Source organism: Bos indicus, chromosome 29 (genome assembly GCF_029378745.1).
Source record: "Bos indicus isolate NIAB-ARS_2022 breed Sahiwal x Tharparkar chromosome 29, NIAB-ARS_B.indTharparkar_mat_pri_1.0, whole genome shotgun sequence".
Lineage (NCBI taxonomy): Eukaryota > Metazoa > Chordata > Mammalia > Artiodactyla > Bovidae > Bos > Bos indicus.
The window spans coordinates 1,376,012-1,395,253 of NC_091788.1; the positions used below are offsets into that span (position 1 = coordinate 1,376,012).

At 53.7% G+C, this 19,242-nt stretch overlaps 1 protein-coding gene across 9 annotated transcripts in view; it reads left to right on the forward strand.

Moving 5' to 3' along the window:
- Positions 1-345: 345 nt before the first annotated feature.
- The window catches only part of SMCO4 (single-pass membrane protein with coiled-coil domains 4), a 76,274-nt gene continuing 57,377 nt past the window's right edge, over positions 346-19,242 (forward strand). For 3 of the 9 annotated variants that reach the window (XM_070782872.1, XM_070782869.1, XM_070782875.1), the window contains exons 1-2: positions 486-623; positions 2,706-2,782. The gene's annotated coding sequence lies outside the window, so the exon portion shown is untranslated. Of the gene's footprint in view, positions 624-920; positions 982-1,335; positions 1,357-2,705; positions 2,783-5,315; positions 5,468-19,242 lie in introns of those variants that run through there. The other 6 variants (XM_070782873.1, XM_070782870.1, XM_070782876.1 and 3 more) reach the window with 5 other exon arrangements.

Genomic DNA, 19,242 nt, shown 5'->3' on the forward strand with positions numbered 1-19,242 from the left:
CTGGATCAGTAATAATAGTAACAGTAGCTACCTGTTAATGATCATAATAAGGGCTTCTACCACTTAGCTCTGCAGCATAGGTGGGTGGAGGGGCCGAGCAAGGCACTTCACATACAATGCAAGGTCTCAATGCTCACAACAGCCCTGGGAAGTAGGTTTTACTATTCGCAGTGTATAGACGAGGTAACCGCTCAGAGAGATTAGCTTTCCCAAGAGCTCCCAGCTTTTAAGTGGAAGATCTAAATCCTAAATCTGTTCGACTAAAAGCCCGGAGTAACTGGGCGGAGGGCCTTGTGCCGCTCCGTGCTGGTCTGAGGTCGGGAACTGTGAATCATATTTATTTATGCAACGCTGAGCACGTGTCTGTGTGTGTAATTCACAAACGAAAAAACAAATCCAGGTCCGGGTATCTGTTCTCTGGAAGTTTAGAAGCCTGCGTGGTGGAGAGCTGCCAAAGTCTGCCCTCATTCATTCGCTCCTTGGATCCCGTAAGAAGTGTTTGTGGCGCACTTGGGTATTCCGGGCGGGGCGCTAAACTAGAAGAGGGGACGGCGAGCCGGCTGCTCCCCAGCCTGACTTGACTTTCTCCGGGGCAAGGGTTAGGGTTAAGGGAAGCAGAAACGGTATGGAGCCGGCTGGGGCGCGAGCCGCACCGGCGGCGGGGAGCGGGGGGGCGGCGAGCGGCGGCTGGCCGGGGCGGGCGGGCGCCCGGAGGCGGGCTCCCCGAGGCGAGCCCGGGGCCTCCGGCGGAGCGTCTCGGAGCAGCGGCGGTGGAGAGCCGGGCGAGGGGCCGCGGCACGCGGGCGGGCGGCCGGGCCGGGCGGGCGCGTTAGGGTTAGGGAGGGAGGATTCGGCTTCCCGGCGGCAGAGGGCGCCTGGCGCTGCCGGCCGGGGCCGCGCGCCCGGGCGCCGGGAGGCGAGGCGGGGAGCGTGAGCGGCGGCCACCGCCACGTCTTCCCGGCAGCGGCAGCGCAGGCGGAGGTGAGCGGCGGCGCGGGCCGGGCCAGGCCGGGCGGGGGGCGGCGGCCCCGTGGTTCCCGCCGCGCCCGCCCCGCGCAGAGCCGGGCGGCTGCCGAGGCCCGGGCCCGGAGCGCGTCCCGAGCGCAACTCGTGCCGGCCGCGGGCGGGGGCCGCGGGGCCGCGCGTCTCTGCGCCGGGCCGGGGTCTCCGCGCTGCTGGCTGGAGCCGCGGCCGGGAAAGTTGGGGCAGACCGCGAGCCCCCGGGCCGGGCGGGAAGTGCGGGCGCGCGGCGGCCCCGGGGGACTGGGGCACGCGGGGCGCCGGAGGCGGCGGGCGCGGGTGTTCGGCGCGCGGAAAGGAAGGGGCGCGATCGGGGTCTCCGGCTGGAGTCCGCAGGTACCCGGCGGGGCCCGTGGTGAGCAGGGGGAAGACAGGCCCGCGGGGGGCGCCGGGGGGGCGGGGGGCGGAGTGGAGCGGCGGTGGGCTTGCCCCCTCCCCCTTGCCGGGCGGACGCGGGGGAGGGGTCGGGCTCAGAGTTGGGGACGCCTCTGGGCGCCCGGAGACCCGGTGGGGAGTTCCTGGAACTGCTGGAGGAGGCGGCCGAGCCGCGCTTCCTCTACAGCCTGGGCCAAGTACCTCCCCTCCCCGTCTGCCAGACTCGCCTCCCCTACTGCGGCGCTGCTGTCTGGGAAGTTAACGAGGGACCCCCTGAGTGGATGGGATATTTAGGGGTCCCGTGGGCAGTAGGATTGGGCTGCATGCAATCATTAACCGTTGCCAGGAGAAGACGCAGCTCTGACCCCCTCTGACACCCACGCACCCACCCCCATTGCCCTCTCCAGCACCAGCCACGTCGGTATTCCTTGGGTTCGGCTACTGATCCGCAAAGCCTAGCAGCCTCTCTGTTCGCAGAGTCGTGGTCATCCTGAAGGGGCGTAAGACATGGCCTTTGATTCTCGGGCTGAGGCTGGCTATTTCAGAAACAAGTGGTTCTGCAGATGCTTTATTGGAATAATCTGTGTGGTGCCCCTTGACAGTGGAGATGACTCATGCTAGGTTTTTTTTTTTTTCCTCCCCTTCAAATAAAATTTGTATTCAAGACACAAGTGCACTAGGTAATTTGCAACAGTGGTAGAGCTGGAGACCCACACTGTAGGCCTTGAGACCTTGTCCTAGTCCTAAATGTATTAGCAAGGATTATGGTCTCCAGTAATGGCATCACCAACTTGATGGGCCTGAGTTTGAGTAAGCTCAGGGAGTTGGTGATGGACAGGGAAGCCTGGTGTGCTGCAGTCCATGGGGTCGCAAAGAGTCGGACATGACTGAGGGACTGAACTGATGGCCTCCAACGCATCACTTCCCCTCTTTGGAACTCAGTTTCTTTATGTGTGAAATTCAGTATACAGAATGAGTTAGACAGTCTTAGGTGGCAGGAGTAGGTGTTTGAGGGACATCTTTTTCCTTGTGAACCTTGATCAGCCACACAAAGTCCACCTCAGCCTATTATAAAGAAATTAGGGTGGACTTAACACAGCTCAGAAGCAAGAGAGGCTGCATAAGGTAAAACAAAACCAACAACTAGTAATAATTGGTACTGGATTTGCCATCAGGATACTGTTCTTATGCAGACAATTAGTGTATTGCCTGTTCAGCTATCATTATCATAAAGTTGTTAACTGTGCTTTAAAAAGTTATGTATGTCTCATCTGTGGACCTGAATTTTTTCTTTTGTTTGAATCTTCAAGCCTGGAGTGGATGAGCAGTGGATCCACTTGGAGCAGCCTTGCTCGAAGAATACCCCCAGGATCTCTCCTTGCTGTGGGTGAGTGCTCAGTCATGCCCGACTCTGTGACCCCATTCCGTACGAGAGGACCCCACCAGCCTTCTTGGTCCATAGGATTTTCTGGCAAGAATACTGGAGTGGATTGCCATACCCTCCTCCAGGGGATCTTCCCGATCCAGAGATTGAACCTGGGTCCCATGCGCTGCAGGCTGATGCTTTACCGCTGAGCTCCCCGGAAGCCCCTCTCGTTGCCATAGGACCGTAGGTTTCCTTCTGTCTGACTGATGCTGCCGTCTTTATGCCTCCACGCTTCTGTCATCTTTTCCGTTCTGACTTGAGAAATGGGGAACTGATTCCTGTTACATGTGACATTTCTGAACCTCCCAGGTTTCAAGTGAGTAAAATTAATAGGCAAATAGTGCATTAGATACATTAAAAATAGCTCAAGGTAATAATGTGTCTGCTCCACCCCTATCCCCTAGACTCTGGACAATCTCTCAGTAGAAGTTCAGAGGCTCTTCCTGCCCATCCTGTTTTGGATGCTGAGAAGTTGAAATGCCATGGCTGGCATGGTGCTGGTGAGCGGGGAGGGTTCTGTGTGTGTGTGTGTGTGTGTGTGTGTGTGTGTTTTATCATAACTGAATGCTCCTGTCTTTCTGTTCTCTTCCATTAGTAGCTTTCAAATCCATATTGGGTTTGACCACATCATTTTCAGTAATCCTTTTCTGTCAGTTTCTTGTATAAATTTTTACTTTAACTGAGAGCTATTAAATTAATAAAAATCCTGGTGCTAATAATAGTTGTCATTTGAGCCCCTACCACGTATCAGGCAGGACAAGATATGGTGGCTCAGCAGTAAAGAATCTGCCTGTGATACAGGAGATGCAGCAGGGGTCGTGGGTTCGATCCCTGGTGGGGAAGATCCCCTGGAGGAGGGAATGACACCCACTGCAGTGTTCCTGCCTGGAGAATCCATGGACAGAGGGGCCTGTCAGGCTGCCGTCCATGGGGTCACGAAGAGTCGGACACGACAGCATGCACGCGTGTAATGTTCTATGATAGTGGAAGAGTAATTCTTTTTTTTTTAAACGTTTTATTTTGTTTTGGGATGTAGTGATTAACAACGTGGTGTAGTGTCAGGTGAACAGCAGAGGCGCTCAGCCACGCGTATGCACGTACCCCTTCTCCCCCAGGCTCCTCACCCATGGAAAAGTAATTCTTAACTGTTACTTACAGGATTGAGATATTAAATGAGATCTTATATGTGAAAAGCAACGTGTAAACTGTACAGTGCCCTCCAACCCGGGGCAGGTTCTACCCTAAGCACCCGAGGACTCTGGAAGCATGAGTCCATGACTCAGGAACCCAGTGTCTGATGGGCCTGGTGTACATGGTGAGCCTAATCCCTCTGAGCCTGATTTCCATGTGTGTAAAATTAAGATGATAATATCTGCCTTGCACTAAATGAGATGCACGTGTGAGTTGCAGCAGGTACTCAGTGATGGTTAGCATTCACCCCTTCCTCTCCCCTTGCCCATGGGCACTTGGAATAATGGGATTGATTAAGTCTTCCAGTAGGAATTGTCCTCCAGGGAAAAAGGCTTTAAAGTATGTTTTTGTACTTAAAAATAATTCTTATAGCTTTTGGCTTCCCACTGCACCCTCAACACACACAGTGAATATTCAGGGTCTTAGCATCATCTGAAAGGAGGGCATTGCTGGGACTGGCTCAGCCTTGTGAATCAACTATACTTCAAGTGAGAATTAAAAGAAAGGCGGGGCTTGAAGCAAACTAGAAGCCAGAAGGAACAGGTCTTTGGTAGGGGCTAAAGATGGATGTGGCTAGTTACCTTTTGTCCGTTTTGTGCAAAAAGGGAAAGAGACTGAATTTGGGGACTTCTGGCTGGAAGGAGGCATTGTTAGAGCTGTAGTATATGGTGGGAGGGGAAGGAAGCTATGGGCTGCGAGCGGATGGAAGAGGTGATTTTGATGGTAAAATCTGGACAGTTTGTCATGGGGGAATTCTCCGTTAGATGAGGATTTGGCTAAATATGGGACCAATTTCCATCAAGTCCTAAAGGAATCTCTTGTGGCACTTTGAAGTTTTTATGTTCCAGGCAGATTTTGACTGGTGGTGGTATCATCATAAATGAGTTTCCATAGTAAGTTGTATGTGGAAAATAAAATTAAATTCCAAGAGGGTGTTTGTTGTGACTGATGCCAGAATTTCTCTGAGAATTTTATTAAGATTCAGTCAGTCTATAAAAGTACTTCTTAGTTCTCTGAAGATATTAATTAAGAAACAATTTTAAAAAAAACCCAGAAATGTCTCCTTTGTGAGCTTTTGAAATGTAATCTTCCTAAATCTTTGGAAAAAATGAAGTCTAAGAAAAAGTCACAAAGCTATATATTTTGAAAGCAGTTCCTCTGAAGTGATGTTTTTCTTCTTTTCCTGTCTGTTCCCTCCTCTCACATTATTTTGATAATGAGTTAATTTTGGTATCTTTCACATCTTGGGAGCCTAATTTTTATGTTTATGATCCTTCACCTTTAGATCTCGAATATGCCTTTTTTCTGACCTTGCCCATGTTCATTCGTTGTGAGGAAGCAGCACAGCGAGGTCGTGAAGAGAGGAGACTCTGGAGCCAGGTTGGGGACAGGGAGAGTCGTGGTCCTTCTTGGAGAGCTGGGGTGTCCTTTGCTGAATTCACAGAGGCTCTGGAGGTCAGTCGTGTTATCCCCCTGCTCAGATGAGGAGACGGCTCAGAAGCGCCTGCGTTCCTAGAGCTGGGGTGGGATGTTCGCCTGCGTGGCAGCCCAGATGTCTGTGAGTCCAGAGCCTGGAAGGCGGGGGTCAGGCCGCCCTGCCGGTGCTGGACTCCATCCTGGAGACGGGGCTGGGTTGGGGCTGTGTGGAGTCCGCAAGGGGCAGCAGAGGATTGAGGCCGTCAGGATAACTGGCCTGAGAGAGCGTGAGGGTGGGACTCACGGCGTTGAGGCTGGCAGGTGGTGGGGCATGGGGGGCGCTGGCCGTGGATGGTGTTCTGTCCTTAGACCGGGGCTTGAGATATGAGGGGCCAAGTCTCCGCTCTCCCCTCTGCCCCTCACGGCCAGTCTTGTGCCATAGGCGGGGTATTGATGCCATGTGCAGACTGAGGGCCTGAAACCACGGTGGCCTCCTGTGGTCTCTCAAGCTGGAGGAAGGTGCCGGGATAAGCCCCAACCCCTCCCTGTCTTCGCCCACCCACCTGGCCTCCATTGCCACCTTTCCTGGAGCAGCTCGGGATGGAATTCATGTTCTCAGACCCCAGTCCATGAGGGATGTGCAGGCTTGCATGTTCACACTTCAGGTGAAAGGATCACAGGGGAGAAGCCCCGTGGAGGCTGCCTCCCAGGGTGGGGTCCGCATCCTCCTGCTCCCGGGGGACCCAGCGGACTGTGCTGACTGTGGGCCTCGCCTCTGACGGGTCCACCAGGGCTGACCCGTCTCTAGACGCGGGTGGCGGGTGGTCACCACACATCCGGGGCTGGTTGGTGGGCGGCAGTGGTGGGCAAGTTCTCAGGGTGGCCGGCCCTGCCGGGAGGTGAGCCCACCCCGCAAAGGGTGCAGCGTGGTGGGGAGCCGGGCCGTGCCTGGGGGAGACAGTGCCAAAGCCCAGGGGCGCGCGCCATGCCTGTGCTCTCGGGGCCTGCGTGTCCTCATCGTGCGGGGCCTGCCACCACGTCAGGAGTGCGCTGGCCCCGGGCCGTTCCCTTCGCCAGTGCCGGCATCCGTGCAAACTTGCCCAGGCTTCCCATTTTCCTTGCGTAAACACTTGGACTCTTCAGGTAGCTCCTGCTGAGCTCCTGCCTGTTGGCCAGGTCCTGGCTTTTCTTGGGTTGCATCCTCACTGCGAGGGGGCCGAGGGTCCTTGCTGGGCCTGCCTGCTCCTGGCTTCTGCAGGCAAGGCCTCGCCCTGGTGAGTCACGCACGGGACTCCACTGCCCCGCTGTGCGGGGGGCACCCCTTACCCCCAAGACGGGGCTTCTGTTCCTTGTCCTGAGGGTGGTCCCCTAGCCGTGGGCTGTTACAGTGACCTGAGTGTTTGGTGCACTAACGGGGTACCTGTTCTAATGGGAGGGAAGCACCTGACCTGGGGGTGTCAGCTGTCAGCCTGCCTCCTGAACATCATGTCCTAAGCAAAGCCCCTCTCTTTTTCTTTTTGCTCTGTTTAGCTGTGTAATTGTGTGTTTGTTTTAGTTATTATTAGGAAGCAAACAAGGTCTTTATCAAATCTTTAAATTTACAGACATGTTACTAAGGACAAGCAGAAAGAGTAACTGTCTTTACCCAGCATATCACTGATTGATCTCTCCTTGTACCACATTGTTCTTGTTCTGTTGGCAGAACCCTCTGATGTGTGTTCCGGTTCAGTTTCAGTGTTGAATGTGAAGGGAGGCTTGACTGGTTGTTCGGAGGGAGTTGAATGTGTGGACGCTGGGCTGCCAGCCTGGCTGTCCTTGGAGCTTCAGGAGCCTGGCAGGAAAGTGGCTCAGACGGTAAAGAATCCACCTGCAGTGCAGGAGACCTGGGTTTGATCCTGGGTTGGGAAGGTCCCCTGAGAAAGGAATGGCAGTGTGCTGGCCTGGAGAATCCCATGGACAGGAGCCTGGCGGGGCTATAGTCCGTGGGGCCGCAGAGTGTGACGCGACTTAATGACTGATACGTTCCCTGCTTTCCCTTTTTCTCCAGCTTCACTTGGGAGCAGCTCTGTTGCTGACAGTGGGTGACCGCCCCTCTGCTGTGGGAAAAAGAACTCTCCTTCACCCTGGTTCTCACTTTCTTCTTATCCCGTGGGGTTAGAGGGAGGCAAGTCTCAGAACAGTGGCTCCTGGAGCCCAGCGGCTTCCGGGGGGCAGCTGCAGCTTCCACAGCACTGCCGTCCACCTTGCCCTTCCTCCCCGTCGACCCTGATCCCATCTGTCTCTGTGGCTTAGAGATTGCACTTGAACTTCATTATTCATTCTTGTGAAGACCTTGGAGTGTGGCCCCAAACTTGTTCAAATTGCAGAGGCAGCTTCACGCCAGAACACAAAACAACCCTGTTTTGGTGGTGGTGGTATTTTTCAATCAGATTGCTGCCTTTTTTCTAAGTGATACATGAATTTGTTACACTCTTGCACCCCACCCTCCCAATCACTTAGTGAAGTCCACAGCAGCAGATACAGAGTTCTCCTTCCCCTGGGACCCCCTCTCTCAAGGGGCCCCTCCCTGCTAACTCCTCAGCCCTGACCGATTGGAACGTCCATCAGCCTGTCCAGACCCAGAAGCATACCGCTTTGTTTCTTCTGTAGGCATAAATTGGATTGCATCATATATATTGTTTCACCATTTTATCTTTTCATATAATGGATCTTACAGATCTGTTCATGCATTCTTCTCTCTTTTACTTTGTCTAGAAAATATTTGTAGATGTATCATAATTTATGAGTCAGTCCCCCGTTGATAGACATAATCTAACTCATTAGTTTTGCTATTATATCTTCATACATGCATACTGTTGTACACATGTGTGTATTTCTCTAGGAGTTGAATCAGTATGCCACAGGTTCTACATGTTTGAACTGTTACAGCGAATCCCCACGCTGCACTTTTGAGGGCTGGGCTGGTTTAAAGTACCAATAGATAATGAGGCCGCCCCTTCCCCCTGGACTGCCATTCTGCTAGACAATAGAAATGGATAGTGTTTAGTAGGCATTTCACCATCGCTGGTGTGGCTATGAGACTCACTTGGCTTTCGGATCTTACTTTTGGGGGAGGCATCATAGTCCTGGAGGATGGGGACGCTGAGCCCCCAGGACCACGGCTCTGCTCAGGGTGCCCTGCAGACAGGGATGGGGATGTGGCAGTGGGAGCAAGTGCTCCTGGTTTCATGTTCTGTCCACTTTGCCCAGAGGCTGGGCACTGTAATGGATCATTTTAATTCTGGCGTGACCTGCCAGAGTCTTTCTGCGAGCCTCTCCCCAAGGAGGCAAGTGCTTGTAAGCAGTGCGTTGATAGCAGTTCTGTTCTGCATAGCCGAGGCAGAGGTGCCAGGCCTGGGAGCTGAGCTAGGCAAGTGCACGCTAGAAAGTCAGGCGCTCTGGCTTTGGGACAGCCTCTGTTCTGGGTGTGAAGCAGCACCCCGGCGTGAAGCAGCACCCCGAGGCGGGGCTGTCCCTGCAGCAGGCGGTGCCCCTCTGGCCCCTCTTGGCTCGCTTGGGAAGATAGTGATGGGTGGTCCCTGAGCAGCCTGGGTGGACAGAGGGCACGTCCTGAGGCCTCACCTGGCCTTTCCCTGTGGGCTGAGCTGCACAGTGGGCTCTGGGACGCTCTGACTTAATGACAGCATCCTGCACCTGCCGTTCAAAGAAGGCCAGGAGGCAGGAGCGATGGAGGCGCGGGTGGGGTGGGAGGAGGCTCCACTTCCAGCTCTCACTCTGTCGTCTGTGGCTGTGTGATGTAAGTGAAGTTGTCTTTTCTCCTGGCCTCGATTTCCTCATCTATAAACCAGGAGTTATATCAGCACCCACCCACAGGGCTGTTGCGGGGATTCAGAGAGTCGTGTTTGTGAAGATCAGCACACTACTAGCACGCACTCAGCAACAGTAAGCAGCTACCACGTTCATTTGTGTTCTCCTTTCCTTAATGGTGGTTTAATCACTAGGTCGTGTCTGACTCTGCGACCCCATGGACTATATAGCCCACCAGGCTTCTCTATCTGTGGCAATTCTCCAGGCCAGAATACTGGGGTGGGCTGCCATTCCCTTCTCCAGGGGATCTTCCTGACCCAGGGGTCAAACCCAGGTCTCCCGCATTGCAGGCAGATTCCTTGCCAGCTGAGCCACCAGTGAAGCCCAAGAATACTGGAGTGGGTTGCCATTTCCTTCTCCAGAGGATCTTCCCCACCCAGAGGTTGAACCCAGGTCTCCTGCACTGCAGGCGGATTCTTTACATCTGAGCCACCTGGGAAGCCCCTTTCCTTAATAAGTATTTCTTTTTTTTGTGTGTGTGTGTGTGTACACATTTAGTTTTATTGTAACAAAGCAACTTGTACACTTTTAACGTTTAAAACTGAGCATCATCTTTCCTTTCCAGTGAAACAAAAAGAAAAATATAAAAATAAACAGAAACAAAATTACAATAGAGAATGTCAATTGCAAATAAGATCCTACAGGTTCTGCTGATTCTCCCATCGAGTGGCAGGGCTCAAGTCATCATTAGGAGAGAATTTTATTTTAAAAGTGTCATCTTAAACTGCAAGGATGTCTGTTAAACATCACAATTAAACATGCCAAAGAAGAAGCCATGTTGTCAAAATGCCCACTTAACCCACCCAAACATCTCAAACCCACCCTTTGCTGACCTTCTATAACCCCATTTTTTTAAGTTTTTTTTTTCTTTTTTTAAACAAGAGAAAGTAGACAGATACATGTTGGTAAATGCTAACTGTCCATATTCACATAGAGACACAGTGTAATCTCTGAGCCCAATATACAGAGAAAGGAGGAAAAAAGCTAGAATTCTATGCACTACTACACAGGGGCCTAGCACCCTCCAGCTTCCAGCAGAGCTAAGGGAGCAGGTTTTTCTTTTTTTCCCACAGAGCATGGTGGTGTTGATTCCATAGTTTTTGTTGAGACAGGAAGGGATAAAAATGAATTTGGAACAGAAAGGGGTAGAGATTCTTGTCCCACTGAATTCTGCTCAAGGTATTTCCCCCCCAAATAAGTTGTGAACCATGGTATAAAGGAGAAAAGAGACCTCAAAAACAGGGCGACTGAGCACAAGAGGAGGAAAAAAAAAAAAAAGACTGCAACTTGCTCGCAGGGACTGGAGAAAATTAAAAAAGGTTGGAATCCATCAGTGTTCCATTAGTCATCTTCTCCTTCATCTTCCTCTCCTTCCTCCCCCTCATCATCATCTTCATCTTCTTCACCTTCATCCTCATCCCCTTCTTCATAAGTATTTCTAAATGAACAAACGAGTGTTGCCTTTGGTAAATATAGCAGTGCACATCGTCTGGTAATGTCGAGGAGGATACAGGCAGATCCAGGTCAGGCAGGGCTGTGGGAATGCCGTGGGGTGGAGGGTTCGGGGCTCTTTTCCTGCGCCAGCCCTGCCGTGAGGTGTCGGAGCAGAGGCCCCCCTGCTTAGGGTGACTGGGTCCTGCGGATCCTCTTACAGCCTCTCCGCTTTGTTTCAGAGGCTGAGCCCGGCTGTGAGAGGGGACATGCAGCTGTGAGCCTGGTGGCTCAGCGTGCAGGTGGGACGGGGCTCTGGGCTTGAGGCTTGGGGCTCTTTACCCTGTTCTCCACGCCGGGTAAATGGGCCACGTGCTGCCTCTTCTAGCTGCAGGAAAACAGAACCATGCAGTGTTCGGGGTGCCCTGCAGAGTCTGCCGTCTGCTGCTCCGGGCCCCTGTGAGCTGAGGTCGCTGCAGGGAGGGCCGGGAAGTGCAGCCCGCAGGTGGGGGGCTCTCGCTTCACCCCCTGCCTTGTTGCGCTCCCAACAGTGCTGGCCCTGGGGTGCCGTTGCCGCGGGTCTCCTGCCCTGACCACGTGTGTGTGCAGTGCAGGCGGGTGCGATGGCACGGTCTTCTGAAGTCCCTGCTATGTTTTCTGATGGTTTCTCCCAAACCAGAGAGGCCTGCCAGCTGCGTGTGGGCAGAGCTGTGCCCAGGGTTCCAGAGGACCCTGGCTGCCTGGGTCCAAAAAGCAGAAGGGAACCTTGGTCCTGAAAGCAGAACGTGCTGGGGGAGCCCCGTGTTTGCGGGGGAGGAACAGAGCCGCCTGCCCGGCAGGGACACAGGTGGGCTCGCAGACTGTGGGGCTTGCAGAGCTCTGGGTACCGTGAGTCCAGGCGCTTGTGCGTGTGACAGGGTGTGATTATGGGGCGTGCAAGCACGAGTGCCCTGAGGTGTGAGCCGGACTTCAGAGCAGCACTGGGAGAGTGCCAGAGGGGCCGTCCTGCATCAGCCGCTGGACGGCCGTCCTCTGGCCCCTGGGCCTGAGAGGGCCTCGCGGAGGCAGCGTGGGAAGACGGGCCTCACTTGCGTCTTCACCAGCAGGCCGGCCGGCTGCCCTCACTCTGCAGGCGAGGACACGGCCCTGGGGTGGCCTGGGTCAGGTTGCGGCCCTACCCAGGGGACGCCTGGAGCCTGCGCTTCCTGCATTCCACTCCACGCGCGTGCTTACCAAGGGCTCGCGTGGCAGTGGCTTGCTCGGCGCCCGGAGGAGCTGAAGGTTGCTTCTCAAAGGAATGAGCGAGGTCTCGATTCAGTTCTGGTTCTGGCTCTTCTGTCTCTCAGTGGAGCTTGGACACCAGCCCCTCAGTTGTGCCCTCTGTAGGGTGGGTGCAGCACCCCACCTCCCTTCTAGGCTTATCTTCATTCACTCAGAACCTGTCCAGCAAATACATTTTTTCAGGTGGATGCTATTCCATGCGTTGGGTGTTTTACATCGAGCAAACGACATCAAAATTCTTTTCTCTTGGGGCTTATTTTCTCGTGAGGGGCAGCAGACCATAAATAGCTGGTCACAGCCCATGGTCATCCCAGTTTCCTAGTGTGCTGCAAAAGGGCCGCAAACCAGATGGCTTAAACACCAGGCCTTGTTCTCTCGCTGTCCTGGGGCTCCCTTGCTTCCCCCGTTCCTGGGGGTGCCTGCGTCCTCTGCTCCCTGCCTCTGTCACCGCACGGCATCTTCCCTGTGTCTGTGGCCCCTCTTTCTTTGTGGGCCCCCTCCACGTGACCTCGCCTTAACCGTGTACATCCGAAGGCCCTCTCTCCAGAAGGGGTCACATGGTTCCAGGTGGCTGTGGGTTTGTGGGGACACTGGTGGACCCAGAACAGTGTGTGAGGTGGGGATAGTTGCTGAAACATCAGGGGAGCGCCTGGGGGAGGGGGTGGTGAGGCGCTGAAAGCGGGTCCCGGCAGGCCTTGCTGAGCAGTCATGTCTGAGGGGAGTTGTAGTGTGGCGGGCACGCGGTCCGGCCAGGGGGCAGCTGCCACAGAGGCCTCGAAGTGGACACGTGCGCCTGCCAGGCTGGTGTGGGGGCGCGGAGGTGGAAGTCGTGTGTGTGTGTGTGTTTGGGGTGGGGGCCTTTTGCCCCCTTTGGGATAGGAGCCAGTGACGAGTCCACAAGCACAGCGAGAGCATCACTGGCAGGTGGGCAGCCGGTTGAGGCTTTTCCGGGTTTAGGTGCCGCTGCAGCGCCGTGTTCAGGCACCAGGGTGTTTTGTGGCAGTTGTCTCTCTCTGCTCTATTGACCCTTGACCCACCGCCCTCTCCTGTGTGTCCTGCCTCCTCATAGATGCCTGTACATCACCCTCTCCTCATGCGGAAATCACAGGCAAGAAGAGAGAGCAGAGGAGGCCGGGGCGCGTCTTGCCGCCAGCCCGGCTTGGGGGGTGCCACCTGGCACGGTGCCCGCGCCCCAGCAGGCGTAGAAACTGCCGACTGAGGCCGGCGCACCCAGGGCACTCAGGGCCCGCATCCTTCCGTGGACCCCGTCACCATGAGAAGAGTGGAGTCAGCGCCTCAGGCCGCCTCCCTTGGCCTGCAGAGCGCCGGGCCGGGCACCCGGGTGGCGTCAGGGCACCCAGGCCCTCCCTGCCCCCAGCTCGTCGCCGGCACGCAGAGCTGTGTGCTGTCGTTCCTATTTGCTGTGAAAGCACTCGGGCCTGCATCCGAGCCCCGTCGTTGTTGGAAGGAAAGTGCCCCGGGCATGGCTGGCCGGCCTGGGCTGGTTTGGCCCGCGTGGCCCCTGGGGACTCATAACTATGGATTGCTCGGCGTCGGAGCTCCTTATCTGGCTCCCGTTTGATTTCCTCTCTGCGTCACCAGAGGAAAGGGCCTGGCACGGCTGCAATCTGGGCCTGGGAGGAGTGGGCCGCGGGTGGCCCTGCTTTGGGCTGTCTTCCAGGCCTCCCTCTGTGATGCTGGTGCAGGAGCAGCCGGTCCAGGAGGTGACCTGGGGCCACTGGCACTGCCAGCCCTCCAGGGAGCACCGCTTTAGGAGATAATTACGTGTAAGCAGAGATGGAAATAGAACTCCCCAGTGCCTGGAGCAGCTGCTCCTCTGTTGGATTTCAGGAATTGCCTTGGGGGTGCTGCTCGCTCCCTGCCCCTGCTTCCCAACAGAATACTCACCCGTCCAAAAGAAAGTGGGGGAAGGCCATGCCTTGCCAGGGACAGAACCTTTAAGTGTGTTTTGTGGGATCGTGGTTCCTTCTCTGGAGTTGGTCCTGGGGCTGCTTCCCCAGCCCAGCAGAAGAGCTTCCTTCTTTGCCGGGCGCTCCGGGAAGTGTTGGCCCATGTGGCGTCCCCAGGAGTTGGTGGAGTCTGGCCTCATTTCCGCATTAGAGGCAGAGAGGCCTTGCCCACGGACGGGAGCCAGGCAGAGCCCCAGGGTCTGGGTAAAACAAGCTCCTTGTCCTGTGCCCAGGCGCCACTCTCTCTGTGCTGACATGCTCCCAGTGTGTGCCTGCCTGGTTGTCTCTGGCTCTTTGTGACCTTGTGGACTGTAGCCTGCCAGGCTCCTCTGTCCATGGGATTCTCCAGGCAAGACTACTGGAGCGGGTTGCCATTTCCTTCTCTAGGGGATCTTCACCACCCAGGGATTGAACCTGCGCCTTCTGCGTCTCCTGCATTGGCAGGAGGATTCTTTAATGCTGAGCCACTGGGGATGTGCCCTAAGCACCTAGTAAATAAGGACTTGTTCGTACATACTGGATATTGGCCTTGATGGTTTCTTTTTGGTTTTTTTTTTTGTTTTTTTCTTCGTGTGTGTTTTTTTTAAACTGGGCATCTGTGAGCTACCTCAGGACCCTGAGAGCTCAGCCTTCTGGCCCGAAGTCGGGACTGGTCTCATCCCTGCAGCCTTGGGGCCGTCACTTGTCTCATGGGCCTGGGTGACTTCCTCCTTACCGGGGGCTGGATGGGACGGCTGTCATGCGTGTCTCCTTCCTGTGCCCCCGCAGCCTGCGGCACAGGCCCCAGGGTGACTTGCCTGCACGGCTCTCCTGTCACTGCAGGAGCTCCCGAGGGCGGGGACATGGTGCGCAGAGCTCCCATGGGCTCCCCCATGGCCCTTGTCTTGCTTGGCCAGACCCCGGGGTCTTGCTCTCTGGGTGAGCGTCGATGGGGAGGGAGGAACAGGTGGCTGGGGTTTGATGGACACCTCCTTCCTGGCTTTGGGGGCAGGTGTCCCCAGCTGTTCAGCGTGAGCTCTGTGTTCCTGCCTCAAGTTTCATGCAACTTTTGATCCTTGCCCTGAACAAAGTCCCTTTATATCTGGATGTAGAGAGAGTTGTTTCTGCAGTTTTGCAGAAAAGAATGGATCACGATGACAAAGTTGACTATATATTATATTCCAAATTTACAAAATATCTATGCTTTGGAAAAATACCATAAAGAATTTTATTTCAGTGGTGGCTTCTGGATTTTAGTATTAAAGGAGATTCTTTTTATCTTTTTGTTTTTCAGCATTTTCCATGTTGAGCACATATTGCCTAGATAATAAAAGCTATTAATATTAAAATTATTATAAATAATAAATAGCTATTTATTATGCTTTAGTATGTGCTACACACATAAGAATTGCCATTAAACTTTTATTTAATCCTTGTTATGAACCTGTGAGGTTCTCTAACAATATAAATGCTAGCCCATTTTATTTTATTGTGGTGAAATATACAAAACTTACCTTTTTAACCATTTTTCAGTTCTGTGGCATGAAATATATTCACTGTGAGATCCTTTTTTTAAATTCCTTATTTTAGAAATGAGGAAGCTGAGATTTAGAGAAGCAAAGATGCTTAAGGTCACAGAGAGTAAGGAGTCCCGGAAACAGGATGTAGACCCAGGGTGCTGGTACTCGGAGGTCTAGGATCTCTGGTTTGTGGCTGCTGGGGTCTGTGATTACCTACCCTGCCCCGCGATCACCATTTGATTGCGGAAAGCAGTGTGTGTGTGTCTCTCCTTTGAAAGCTCTGGAGTTGGGTTTAGTGTGTTTACAGGCAGGTGGGCGGTCACCTGGCTTGGGGCACGAGTGGCTGACATAAGGGACACCGTGGTCGAGGATTTCTCTGCACCTGTTTGTAAAGCAGGTGGAAGTGTGTGTGTGGCCTGTGTGTCAGAGTTCTGTCTCCAGAAGGTTCTCAGTCGTAGGGGCCAGTGGGCTTGAGACCAGAGGGCTGGAGCTCAGATACCTGGCTTTCCCAGGCCTGGGCATACTGTGAGAGTGATTTTAGAGAAAAGGCATTGAACTTGGAGTTAGAAGGTCTGTGCAGTAGACCTGGTTTTTACCATGGGGTAGACATGCTATGGCCTCGATTTCCTCATTTCTAAGCAGGCAATGAAAATGCTTGTTCTGCTTGCCTCGTGATCACAGAGGATTAAATGTCATGATGGGGTCAAAGTGCTAAACAAACTAAAGGGCTACCAAGTAAATTTCTGGGATGGGTATTTGAGAGCTCAGTCTGGGAGAGGAGTCTATGCTGCTGATGCTGGAGACCTGGGGAGGGTGGATTTGGAGGTGAAGACTAGCAGCTTTGCTTTGACTTGTTCTCTTTGGTTTTGGCCCTCAGCTTGCTTCCTCCACCGTTGCCTAGTTGGTTAAAGACAGTGTTCCATTGTCTGCCTCGTACTGTATGTTGCAATGCTCTGGGATTTTACTGGCTTCGACTCTGCCAAGGCCCTTGGATTCACTTCCCTGGTTCCCTGGTCTCCTGCCCCAAGGGTCACACCGCCCTAGTGAAATGAATTATAATAGAGGAGGTCTGTTTGGTAGCTACCTGGTGGTTGAAACTATGTGGCAACTTTCCCTGGTCTTCTGTGCCTTTCTCATCTTTATAGCCAGCAAAGTCTGTCTCTTTGTAGTCCCTAATCTTGAGGAGCCAAGTGTGGGAGTGGGTGGGACCTGGAAGACTTGCTGGTGAGGCAGTGGTGGTGAATGCGGTGCTTGCTTCTCGCTGCACCAAGATGCTGTGAAATATCGTGATAAAGAAGACAGGGTCTCAAGGAGCCCATTGTGTCCTGGAGAAGGTATCGATACTCTAGAAACAACTGTGAGGGTGACGGATAGGTAGCTTGAAAATGGACTGTCAAGAGAGATGGTAGCCTTTGTTTAAATGAATGAAAATTCATCATGGGAGCTGGTCAGAGGGGTGCATTGTTGTCATGACTTTGAGACTCTTTGCTTTTTAACAACTGTTTCAATCAGCTGTTTCTAAGCTAAGGTTTCTTTCTGGCCCCTCCCAAGATAATTTCTTGAGCCATCGCTGTTTCAGTGCACGTTTTGAATTACAGGAAAGCTGGGGTGCTGTGCAGGGCCCTGTGGAAGTCAGCGGACCTGCCCGCCCCCCTGGGTCTGGCGTTGGGAATGGTACTGGAAGACTAAGTAGGTCACAGAGATCTATTTTGAACTGAGTGTGGCTGGGCTGCCTGGACGTTTAATTTCCGGATCAAATATTGTTGGGCTTGTTTGCCCAGGAGGTTGGCAGCGAGCACTCTCTGGTGGGTCGTGTGGTATATTTATAAAGTGTGGAGAGTCTGGAGGTAAGGAGACCTGCCAGCCACTTCTCCGTCTGGTAGGGGCGCCGGTGGTGGAGAGGTTTCAGAATCCTTCCAGAAGGCGAGGGAGTGTAGTTTTCCCCACCCCACAGCCTTGATTTTTCTGAAAATGGTCAGTCCTCATTAACTTCCTGAAATCTTTTTCTTTTAAAGAATGAGATCTAGTTATTACCCAGGGCTGGGTGGCTTCTGCTTATGTTAGTAAGAGCAGCTGGTTGACGATCAAGGCTTTTAGGTGTGTTGTTTCATTTACTCCTCACAACAACTTTGGAAATGGGGAATTACTGTCCCTGTTTTGTAAGGCAAGAATCAGGTGATGCCAACAGACCCGGTGTGTTAGTAGCAGCGCCAGAGATTTGAACCCAGGTCTTTCTGTTTTAGTTTCTTTAAAACCTTTAATTTTGTATTGGAGCATAGCTGATTAGCAGTGCTGTGATATTTTCAGGTGCACAGCAGCCCAGCTACAGTTGTACAAGTATCCGTTCTCCCCCAGGCTCCCTCCCGTTCCTGCTGCCGCATAACACTGAGTAGAGGAACCCAGGTCCGTCTGCCCAGTGTGGCCTCTTGCCTCACTCTACATGCTTTTGGGAGCCCATCTGGGAGCGGGGAGTCGGGTAGCAGCTCCTGGGCCTGTTCAGAGGCAGGAGTGACCTCTCCCCAGAGGGGCACAGGTGTGGGCGCTGGGGCGCCAGCCTCCCGACTCAGAGGTTCTGTGTGCAAATGGAGCCACGTTTCAGGCCAGCTCTCTGATCTGATGGACCACAGAATTGTGGGAATTTTGTTCTTTGTTCGCATTTTCTCCCCTTTCCCTCTTTTTTCTCTGGGTGTTCTTGCCTAAGGCCTTGGGTGAGTGCAGTGGGGCGGTGAGGTCTATGAAGAGACGCAGGTGGTGATGGAGTCATCTCCACCCATTCCTTGGGATGCAGGGCCTGTCCGCTTGGACATCCTTCTGTCCTCGGGACTCTGCTTTCCCTGCGTTTTTGGGGAGTAAACACAAGCTTTCGGGTGTGTGTTTGCCCGTCTCTCTCTGCAGTTCTTCCGCCTGAGCCTCTTGCAGAGCCCCGGCAGTCAGCCTGCTGCTCGAAGTGTCTGCGTTGCGGGCGTGTCGCACTTCTCAGGCGCTGTGCACAGGCTGGCCTCACAGTGAGCCACTGTTGACCCCAGCTCACAGACCGGTTCTTTTTCTTTTCTTTTTTTACAAATTTTATTTGTTTATTTACTGAGTGTACTCAGCCTCTGTTGATGCGTGTGGCCTTCCTCGAGCTGCAGAGCTCTGGGGCTGCTCTCCAGGTGCAGCAGCCGTGGCTTCTCTTCTCTGGTTGCAGAGCATGGGCTCAGTAGTTGAGGCATGCGGCTTAGGTGCTCTGCAGCATGAAGAATCTTCCCAGACCGGGGATTGAACACGAGTCCACTGTATTGGCAGGCAGATTCTTAACCGCTGAATCACCAGGGATGTCCCCGGATGGGTTCTCAAGGGATGTCACAAACCTGAGACTTTAGGTTGCATACTGCATAGGCTTCTCTGATGTTTCAGACAAAACATCAGCAGGGGTATTAACTAAAACTCAGTTGTCTTCTGAGAGTGAACATGTGCCCCCTTCATGTGCTGCCCCCGCTGGCAAGGATGCTGTGGGGCCTGGGGGCCACGTCTGGGCCCATCTGAGTGTCCCTCCCAGTCACCTCCTGGCTTTTTACTCAATCTCTGCATCTGTGTTCCCTAAGCCGGGCATCATCATAATATCTGAAGGAGCTGAGCAAATGTAAACGAGACAGCGTACATGAAATCGCCCGGAACTCAACGAACAGGTTACTACTTTCTGTCTTTATTTTAAGCCAGCACGACTTGGAGAGATCATAGACCTTTAGCTCGGGTGCAGAGGCCTGAGACGCTCCCACCGTCCCGA